Source organism: Hyaena hyaena, unplaced genomic scaffold (genome assembly GCF_003009895.1).
Source record: "Hyaena hyaena isolate Hyena2069 unplaced genomic scaffold, ASM300989v1 scaffold_309, whole genome shotgun sequence".
In the NCBI taxonomy this organism is placed as follows: Eukaryota; Metazoa; Chordata; class Mammalia; order Carnivora; family Hyaenidae; genus Hyaena; species Hyaena hyaena.
In genome coordinates this window covers 1,842,701-1,853,269 of record NW_024080941.1, presented here as the reverse complement: position 1 = coordinate 1,853,269, position 10,569 = coordinate 1,842,701, and the positions used below count along the sequence as shown (strand labels likewise).

The 10,569-nt window shown below is 35.0% G+C and overlaps 1 long non-coding RNA gene across 1 annotated transcript in view; it reads left to right on the top strand.

The window, feature by feature from the left end:
- The first annotated feature begins 262 nt into the window (after nt 1–262).
- LOC120242497 overlaps nt 263–10,569 on the top strand; it is an 82,205-nt gene continuing 71,898 nt past the window's right edge. The window contains exons 1-2 of the long non-coding RNA XR_005531095.1: nt 263–862; nt 3,745–3,941. This is a non-coding gene — a long non-coding RNA (uncharacterized LOC120242497). The remainder of the gene's footprint in view (nt 863–3,744; nt 3,942–10,569) is intronic.

The following is a 10,569-nucleotide window of genomic DNA, read 5'->3' as shown; positions in this document are numbered from 1 at the left end:
AGCACTCTAAATGTTGTAACTGGGTCTCGCCAAAAGTAACGAATACTCTAGACAATGTGTATGGTCAAACCCGCTGTCAGTGATGTTGTATAATTATGGTTGGATCACTGTTCCCACGTCACAACTTCTGTAACTCCCCCGTCACAAACCCCATAAAAACCCTACTCTGCCCTTGCTCGGGGCTCTCAGCACGGATCCACGGCGCAGGTGAAGTCTGGGAGCCCGAGCTCGAGCCCGTAATAAAGCCCTTTGCCTTTGCATGCGTGACTCGGTCCCCCAGGTGGTCTCTGGTCGGTGAGGATACTGCGATGTGGGTATAACACAACCTTAACTCCAAAACGGAACAATCATCTACAAAAGTAAAAGTAACGGCATCTATATTGTAAATCTGAAGAGAACCTGAGGGCAGTCCGTGCTGGCAAGTGGAGCCACCGCTGTTGCTGGAAACTGGCTGATGCTCGCGTCGTGTTCTCGAACACTTGCCAGCGAGGTGAGCTGGCCTTTGCGGCTCTCGCGGGAGCCACGCCTGTCATTTCGCTGCTTCGCTTCTGGAAACTTCGGTAACCAGATTCAAGGAGCCTCCCGTGCTGTGACTTCTGGCGGTAACCACTCTAAGGACCGACCGCTATCCTCTCAGAGGGGCTTCTTACGTTAGCCCGCCTATCCCTGCTCTGTGTAACGGGGACTCCGCGTTATCTGAGCGCAGCTCCCCTGTGTAAGGAGAGCCCCGGCGCCTGAGGGAGGCCGCCTCCGAAATTGTGCGCATGCGCAGCACCGTCTCCCACGGGCCCCCACGGAAGACACGCCTGATTTTCCTTTGCAGTAAATCCTGAGAGGCTCGCAAAGGAAAAGCAGGACCCAGGTAAAAGGGCTGTGAAAAGGACGAGTTTTGGGGCGCCTGGGTGGCTTAGTTGGCTAACCGTCTGATTTCGGCTCAGGTCATGATCTCACAGTTTGTGGGTTCGAGCCCCGCGTCGGGCTCTGTGCTGACTGCCAGCTCAGAGCCTGGAGCCTGTTTCAGAGTCTGTGTCTCCCTCTCTCTGACCCTCCCCTGCTCACGCTCGCTCTCTCTCTCAGAAATAAATAAAAACATTAAAATTAAAAAAAAAAAGAAAAGGACGAGTTTCAGGGAGAATGGACTGCTCCACCTCCCGAGTTTACTGCAACTAAACCTGTCACACAGAGGGTTTGTAAAACAGATATTTGTTTGTTTTTGTTTATTTTTAAAGCTGGCTTCACGCCCAGCTCCAGGCTTAAACTCATGACCCTGAGATCAAGACTTGGGCTGAGATGAAAAGTCAGAGATTTAAACAACTAAGCCACCTTTCGTTCCTAACCCCCCCACCCCAACTTAGAAGTTTTGTGGGGTTTAACGGAGGGGGAGGGTTAGTTAATTATTTTGAGAGAGAGAGAGAGAGAGAGAGAGAGCGCTGGCGAGGGCCTGAGAGAGAGCGTGAGCGAGAGAAACCCAAGCAGGCTCTGCACTGTTAGCACAGAGCTAACATGGGGCCCCAACTCAGGAACCGTGAGATCATGACCTGACCGGAACCAAGAGTCAGAAGCCTAAGGGACTGAGCTGCCCAGGCTCTGCCCTCCACCCCCAGACAGATTTTTAAACAGAAAGGAGAGGGTAGAGTGCTGTGCAACTTATCAGTGGCCTCCATGTTGTCTTTCACAGCATGGCATTTTGGGGTCTCATCCCTCAAATGAAAGTCTTACAAATTGGGGCACTAGCTGTGTGTTTCAAACATTTTGCTTCCCAGGAAGAAGCTGAGAGTTGGGCATTCCCTACTCATTTTATGGCGCTGTGTCTGGGTGGGGGTTATGGTTAACCTTTCCTACCTCTTGTCTAGTGGGTATATTCTCATTTGCCTAATGGGAAGGACTCCTTCATCCAGTTACCGGATTTCAAATTGCTCCCTGTGAAGCTGTACATTCAGTTCATTCTTGGGGGTCGGGGGACTGTTCAAGAGCCTTTTATGTCACCCTTTTAGTCCCTCCCTCTTATTCTATTTTAAAAATAGGTAATTCATCAATTCTGGATTTTGTCTCCAATATTTTATTTTATTTTTTAAATATTTTATTTTTAAGTAACCTCTAAACCCAACATGGGGCTGAAATTTACAACCCCTAGTCAAGAGTTGCATGCTCTATTGACTGAGCCAGACAGGTGCCCCTCCAAGATTTGAGATGTTGACTTATTTGTTAAAATATTATGCTGGCCAGGGGCACCTGCGTGGCTAAGTCGATTGAGCTTCCAACTTTGTCTCAGGGTTCAGGACTTAAGGCCCCATGTTGGACTCTGTGCTGACAGCTCAGGGCCTGGAGCCTGTTTCTCATTCTGTATCTCTCTCTCTCTCGAGACCTTTCCTCTGCTTGCACTCTGTCTCTCTTAATCTCAAAAGAAATAAATAACAACATTTAAAAAAAGTATTATGCTGACCAATAAACATATCTGACAAACAGATTTCATTCTTGGATTCCCTTACATCTCTTAGAATAAAATTTGCTTGGAAAAGTAATAGTAAGTCGAAAGGTTGCAGTAATAATAAACATTTTGTTCAGGGTGTGATCTTCTGTCCTAGGACTACATTTACTTTTTGGTGTTACATTCTGTCCTTGGTAATTAAGATTCCTCAAAAGTTCATAACTTCTTTGTTTAGCAATCTCTAATTTACAAATCAGATTACTTGAGACCATTCTGCTTTTTCATAATTTCCAAGGATAAAAGATCAGCAATGAGAGCTAAGTAAGCGTTTGATGCATAAAGGTAGTTAACTTCTTGGATATACAGTAGAAACATGTTACTTATAACTAATCAGTCAAGTAGCAAGCCATCTGCAAAGTGATATTTGAACTCAAATACCTCACTGACCCCAAGAAGTTCAAATTTTGTATATTTATTACAGTTTTTAAAAACAATGTCAATCATAGTTTAAATTAGAAATTGCTATTTTAAGCTTCCACATGGGGCCAGGGTGATGAAAAAATAAGGAAGACTGCTAATTTGAAATTTTCTCTAAATAACCTTATATATCCTTACATGCACTTAAGAGAAAATCCAGGCATCCATCAAATTCTTTATTATCCTGAGAAAGGAAATGCAGAACTAGAACTTCTTGCGGAATTAAGTAACCTTTCAAGACTTGGCAAGAACACCAAAATGTTAAAAAAAAAAAAGCAACTTATTTTTGGACTGGGATGCTCTACTGGAAATCAAAACAAAATATACACATGTTGATCTTAGAGATAAGAATACCTGTGTTTAAATATCTACTTTGGCATTAAATAGCTATATACTCATCTTTATCTATTGAAACTTTATTTTTTTAGCAAATTATGTAAAATAGCAAACTAATTATTGTATTAATTTATATTAAACTTTGTTGTTTTCCTACATTATTGAAACAATCATCATCCTTTAAGATAATTCATTTGTAAAACTCTATTCTTGAAGAGACCTTGACTGAGATAAATATGCTATTTCAGGTAATTCTGTTGTTTTTTAAAGCCTACTGAAGGAAAGCATATTGTAAGAATGTGTGTGTGTGTGATGTGTGTGTGTGTGTGTGTGTGCGTGTGTGAAGTTGTTTACTAGTATTTCACTTAAATCTAAGTTTTGGAACTTACCATCATCCATTTCGTATTATAAATAGATTGGATTGTTCCATTACATATATTATTCATGCTGAAAGCAATTACCTATGTATTGATACCAAGCTAAGTATCATCTTCATTTTACAGAGGAGAAAACAAGGGCTCAGAGATTCAAGCTTAATATCCTGCTTTTCATAAAGTCAAAACTGCACCAAAAGAGAACTCAAAGAACACTGAACTGAACTCCAAAAGAAAACATATTACTTTTCTGAGACCATTACTTATTCACACAGCCGACTTGATAAGAAAAAAAAAAAATGACATGCTATCAAATCTTCATTTATGTAAGTATGTGATTTAACTACTTCAGACATAAAAACATTTGAGTAAGAAAATATAGTTCTTTTTTCTTATAAAGCATTTCAAAAATCTTCATTGTTCACAGTGCTTGAGTTTAAATTTAATGTGGACTCTTGACTTTTGTTCACTGAAGCATTTCCTATTAGCATTCTAATTACATCAAACACACATACTGGATCTGTTATTTTGTGCTTATTATTTCCATATAGGTTTCATTGAAAATTAGGCTCTAACTTACATTATCTCAAAGGAGTTCCAGAACATGACATTTAGTACTTTAGAAATCAAAGTTGCATTATTTTTTTATGTTGTAACCATATTGGATGTATGTGTGCCTCTTGTCTTTCAAGCCTGAAGTTAATTTCCTGAAATGTGCATTTTAACTGTATGATAAGCATTGAAGTCCAAAAAAGAGTTTGCTTCAGTGAAGAATAACTAAGCTATAGGCATTGCTTTCAATCTTTAATAGAATGCAGGTTACCCATTAAAAAGCAAATCCTTCATTTCATAAATTGAATAGAAAAATTATTGAAATAATTATAACTGGTTAAAGTAGGTCACTTTGAAAACTTAAATATAAGTATCTCTCCAGAGGGCTTGTAGTATTTTTATTTAATTTTGAATAGAAAATATTTTCATTTATTTTAAACAATGAGTGTTTTGTTCTCTTCCCTAAAACTAGAATTGATTGGCATGAATAATTCAGCATAAAGTCTTTATTTAAGAATAAATTATGAAAATTTTATTAGTTTTAGATAAACACATCTTCAGTATTCATTGAGATTAAAACCCTTACAAAAAATATTTATTCTTCCACTTTGCTAGCAACTCAACCTTATGATACATAGTATGGACTAATACTCTTGAAAAAAGATAAAAGTATAGTGAAAATGTTAAATGTTAAAAGAAGAAAATAAAAGCCAGCCTGAAAGTCTGTATCTAGTGAAATTATCCTTTAAAAAAGAACAAATATTAAGAAAAATAAAAATTGAAAACTTTTTTTAGTAGAGCTGTATGAGGGATATGTTAAAAGAAGTTATTTAGGGGAAAGGCAAATGATACAGTTCAGAAATATGGGTATATCTAAGAAAATAGTAGTATTATAAAGGGATTAATTATAGATAAATTAAAATATTTTATTTTCTCCTTTTTAAATTTATCTAACAGCTAAGATTTTATTTAAAGTAATAATAGTAACAATGTATTAGGCGGTTATAGTATGTAGATAAATAGAACTAAATGACAGATAAGTTGTGAGAGACAGGTGGGAGAATTTGGGAATATTCTGTTATAAGGTGTGTGTACTACACATGAAGTCTTGCAGTGCTATTTGAAAGGAGATTTACGTTAATTGTAAATTATATTGTCAACATCAGGTAAACGCTAATAACAACAAAGAAGTATAATTAACATGCTGAGAGAATAGAAAATGAAGTTGTGAAAAGCCGTACTTCCAGCTGTTCAGAATTTCTTGTTGTCTATTGTTTGTTTTGTTTTGTATTATTGCCAGCTTCTTTTTGGGGTTTTCAACAAATGAGGACAGTTGTATTCATTATTTTATATCTTTATGTATTTTTTTTTCTTACTTTGACTAGCTAGACTCTTCTAGTACTTTGTTGAATAGAGGCTGTTAAGAAGAGGTATGTATCATTGTCTTATTGTGAATGTAGGGAGAAGCACTCACTTATTATTAATTATGATGTTAGCTGTAGGTGTTTTGTAACTGTCTATTACTAGTTTGAAGAAATTCAATTTTATTGGTAGTTTTCTAAAAGCTTATAAAAGAAATGGATGTTGCATTTTGTGAAATGTTTTTCCTGCATTTATTGAGATTATCATGTGTAAATTTTTAGATTTGTTTGCTTGTTTTGTCTTTCTATCCTATTATACATAGAAGTAGATAAAGTTTTTTATGTTCATTGATTTCTGGATTTTAAACTACTGAATTTTCCTTAGATAAACACCACTTGGTCATGGTGTATAAAGGTTTCTATATGTTTTCAGATTTAATTTGTTAATATTTTAAAAAATATGTGTGTATGTTCATGAAAGATATTATTTTGTAGTTTTCTTCTTTTTTCTTTCTTTTTTTGTCTTTATTTTATATCCATGTTGAGGTAATAAAAAGAGTTGGAAAGTCAGCATAGGATTAGGATATCTTTTCTAAAGTGTTTGATAAAGTTAATTCAGTTTTATTTATGGAAAGATTTTTAATTAGTTCACCTTGACTACAAATTTGATAGATTCTTAATTCAGTTTTGGTGATTTTTGTCTTTCTAGGAATTTGTTGATTTCATCTCATTTGTCTTATTCTGTAGCATAAAGCTATTCATAATATATTTTTAAAAATTATTTTAACATATTAGAATCTATAGAGGTGTTCTTTTTGATTTCTGTAAATTGTATTATAATGACCATATACACTGAATATGTTTCCCTTACAATGCTATTAGAAAAATTCATAATCAGTGCATTATGTGAAAATAAAGTGTTTTTATAATATCATACACATAAGTTCTTAGTCTCAAATAATTCAAAGAAAAAATTTATTTTTAAAATTTTATCTCACTTTTTATATTTCTGAATGTTTACTAATAACCTATTTACTCATTCAGTTACACTAAACTTTTTCATTCTGCTATTTTAAAGAAGTTAGGTAAATGTTAAAGAAAAAAATGGAAAAAAACAACTCTGATCTTTAAGAGTTTTTCACTACAGAGTGCCTGGGTAGCTCAGTCATTACGCATCTGACTTCAGCTCAAGTCATGATCTCACAGTTCTTGAGTTCAGGTCCCACATTGTGTGTACCTGAGCCATGCTTGCGGTGAACATGCACACTGCCTCCGATGAGCCCTCCTTCTCTCTTCCTCTCCCTCTATCTCTCTCTCTGCCCCTCCTGGGATTCTCTCTCTTTCTCTGCCCCTCACTTGCAACTTCTCTCTCTCTCTCAAGGAAGGAAAAAAAAAAAAGATTTTCTTACTACATAAAGGATTCTCAGAATTGTAGCAGCCATCTTAATTTTAATGACAATTCACATTTCATACCTAACAATCTCCTACTATCCCATGTGTTATATGTTATGTTTAGCATATGACATATTGTCATATATAGCATAAGACAGTGTTTCTCAGGGTGCCTGGGTTGCTCAGTAGGTTAAGTGTCCGACTCTTGGTTTCAGCTCAGGGTATGATATCACAGTCATTGAGTTCAAGCCCCCACATCTGGTTCTGTGCTGACAGGGTGGAGCCTCCTTGGGATTCTCTCTCTCTCTGATCCTCCTTGCCTTCTCTCTCAGAAATCAATCAATCAATCAGTCAAACTAAAAAAAGATAATATTTCTCAAACTGCAGATTTTTAAGAACCTTGGGTCTGCACAAATTCTGACTCAGCTCCTGTTCAGCAACTTCAGGTGATTTGATGTGGTGGCCTAACATACTCTTAGTGAGCACTGTTCTAAGAGAACCATGTAACATTGATGTCTATGCAGATCAATATAGAGTTTCTTTTTATTATTTTCCTCAGTAATAACTATCTATTATCCATACTTTGCGCAGTCAGGCAAATGTTTGATAAATACCATTTGGTATAACATCAAAGTCTGGTTGAATTTAATTTTTATCTTCATATTTGTTATGCAGTTTACTGTTTTATAATTCTTGAGAATAATACTGAATTTTATAGAAAAATAGAGAAGTTTCCAATGTAATCTGATCTTTAAAAGGCTTTAGTAGTATAGCACAACTTTCAAAATAAAGAGACATACCTGGCTTGATGTATGCATTTTTCTTCATGTGTAAGGTTTATTGACCAACATATCCTCCTCATAGACCTCAAAGCAGACTTGTTTCCTTCCATGTTTGGACTGTATTATTACACATATATGTGTTTCTGTCTTAAATGGTCATTTGTGTAAGTTAATATCCAAAATGCTGTTTTTGTTTGTTGTATTTGCAGCTTGATTGTGAATCAAGAAATATAAATTTCTCATCTCATTTTTCATTAACATTAATTTCAAAAGTAATGATTAAGACTGTAATGTGATTTCTATAAAAATAATGATGACTCAACATTTCAAAATTGTGAAATACATGTCAAAAGAAAACATTGTTTTAAAAAACAAAACTGCCAAACCACTTGATAGCACTGACAGATATGATGGAATCATGTTTCCAAATAAGTATGTGTACTAATCCCCAGACTGATGAATATTATCTTACATAGTATAGGAGACTTTGTAGATTTGATTAATTTAAGGAGATATGTGGGTGTGTCCTGTGAAAGCACTAGGTTTCATAGAAGTGGAAGAGACAAGCAAGTGAGAGAGATGGAGGGAAATGTGACCACAAAAGAATGGTCAGAGAGATGCAGTGGTGTTGATTTTAAATATAGAGAGGCTACAAGTGAGGAATCAAGCTGCCTATGGAAGCTGGCAAAGGGGAAAAACAAAAAACAAAATAAAAAAAAGATTTTATTCTAAAGCCTCCAGCGTTAAAGGCAGTCCTGCAAACAGCTTGATTTTAATCCAGGGAGACTTGCATCAGACTTCTGGCCTATAGAACTACAAGATAATAAATGTGTGTGTATGTCAGCAACTAAGTTTATGATAATTTATTATACCATCAATAGAAAACTAATATAACATGATGAAATATTGTAAGCATGAACTATCAGTGAGTGACTTTCAGACCAAACTTTGCAAAACACTAGAAAGGTCATAAATTTTGACAGCAATCAGAACCATTAGAGATGGTCATTTTATCAAGGTGTAAAGAAATAAAAGTTGGACAATTATTAAAATTAAATACTTGAGTTTATCCACTCAAGTCGACAAAAACACCATGCTTATATTTACCATCATCATTACTGCAGTAGAAGCAAAAGCAAGCCTTACTTACAAGTAGGTTTTAATGTATCTATTAAACCTGATTTTAATTGATTTTTATTAGTGATGCATTCTAATCAGAATATCAAAAGCTTATTTGACTTCAGGTATAAATATGTGTCAACTACGGAACTCCACTGTTGATTGTGGTGTTTATGTCTTTAAAGCATTATAAAATTTGTGAGGATGTTTTTACTGTTCAGAAAATCTTATTGCTAGATATTTTTTTGATGTGTTCTATGACTAATATATGCAATTACTCTTCAGATATTACTTAATTTAATCCTTGCAAAAGTCCTGTGATATAAATTATATTATTTCCATTTTAAATAGAATCTAAGATAAAATACTTAAATTTCAAAATTCACCTTTGATAAGCCTCAGAGTTGTAACAAAATTTAGATGAAGTCTACACCTCTATCTTAAATTAATATACTATATGCAAACCCCCGCCCCATTTTCCATATTGAATCACTTTATTTTTTTCTTCCCTCTGCACACTATACTTATATACCAAGGTGTGGTTAAAGATTGTCATTTGTTTTACTGAATTTAAATATATAATAAATTTATGTATTGGTTTATAGCTAACATCAAATTTTCATTTCCTGAATATATATGCTTCTGCAAAATAAAACTAGAGTTGGGCCATGGAGCAGATAGGAAGCCATAAGACAGGTTTAATTACAACTGAAGAAATGTTTAACATATATTGATGCACACCTTTGTACATTGTGGATTCTCTTTTAATAGAAAAATATCCCAAATGTCACAGGACTGTTCTTATTTAATGTGATATAAGCATCACTGAAGTACATTTAAAACAGATAATTTCCCATATCTTCCATTGGGTGGCAGCATAGTGTCACTATTTGAATCTCCATTTGCCATTTTAAATAGGCAACCTGAGTGGTAAAAACACAAGAACATAGAATATTTTAGAAAAATTTGGGGAGGGTATAAATATCTTTCTTCATGATGAATATTATAACAATACCTCATTGTTATTTATGACTGTAAGTTATATTTAAGCATAGGAAAGGTAAAATTCAAAATTGTGATTAGTTACCCTTCAAATTATAACTTTTCCCAGAACAGTCTTGAGCATATAGTAATTTTCTTTGAGAGAGTATTATTCCTATTTAATATATTATTATTTAAAAATTTTTTAATGTTTATTTATTTTTGAGAGAGAGACAGAATGCAAGCAGTGGAGGGGCAGAGAGAGTGGGAGACAGAATTCGAAGTAGGCTTCAGGCTCTGATCTGTCAGCACAGAGCCCTGTGCAGGGCTCAAACTCATGGGCTGTGAGAGCACAACCTGAGCCGAAGTCAGACGCTTAACTGACTGAGTCACTGGGGCGCTCCTACTGTTCAATAAAAATAAAATAAAATATGCTCTAAAAATCTGCTTGCCTTAATTGGTGAGATGTAGATTATTTATTGTATATAATTCTAAAAACTACTTGGACATTTTAAAACTTTAAAGAATAAAACATGGCATTAGAATTCTTTCTAGAATGTCTAATTCTGTGCAGCATAAGGGCAAAGAAAATATTTCTATTATCTCTGTTTTCCAACTTAATGTCATCACTGTCCAACTGAGTTTATCAATCCAGTAAAGTCAATTTTTTCAAGCTGACCGTCTCCTTTTACCTTATTCCATGCATCAACTCTTATTCTGTCTTACCAATTTACCACTTAAATATTTATGGGATCTGTCCAATCCTC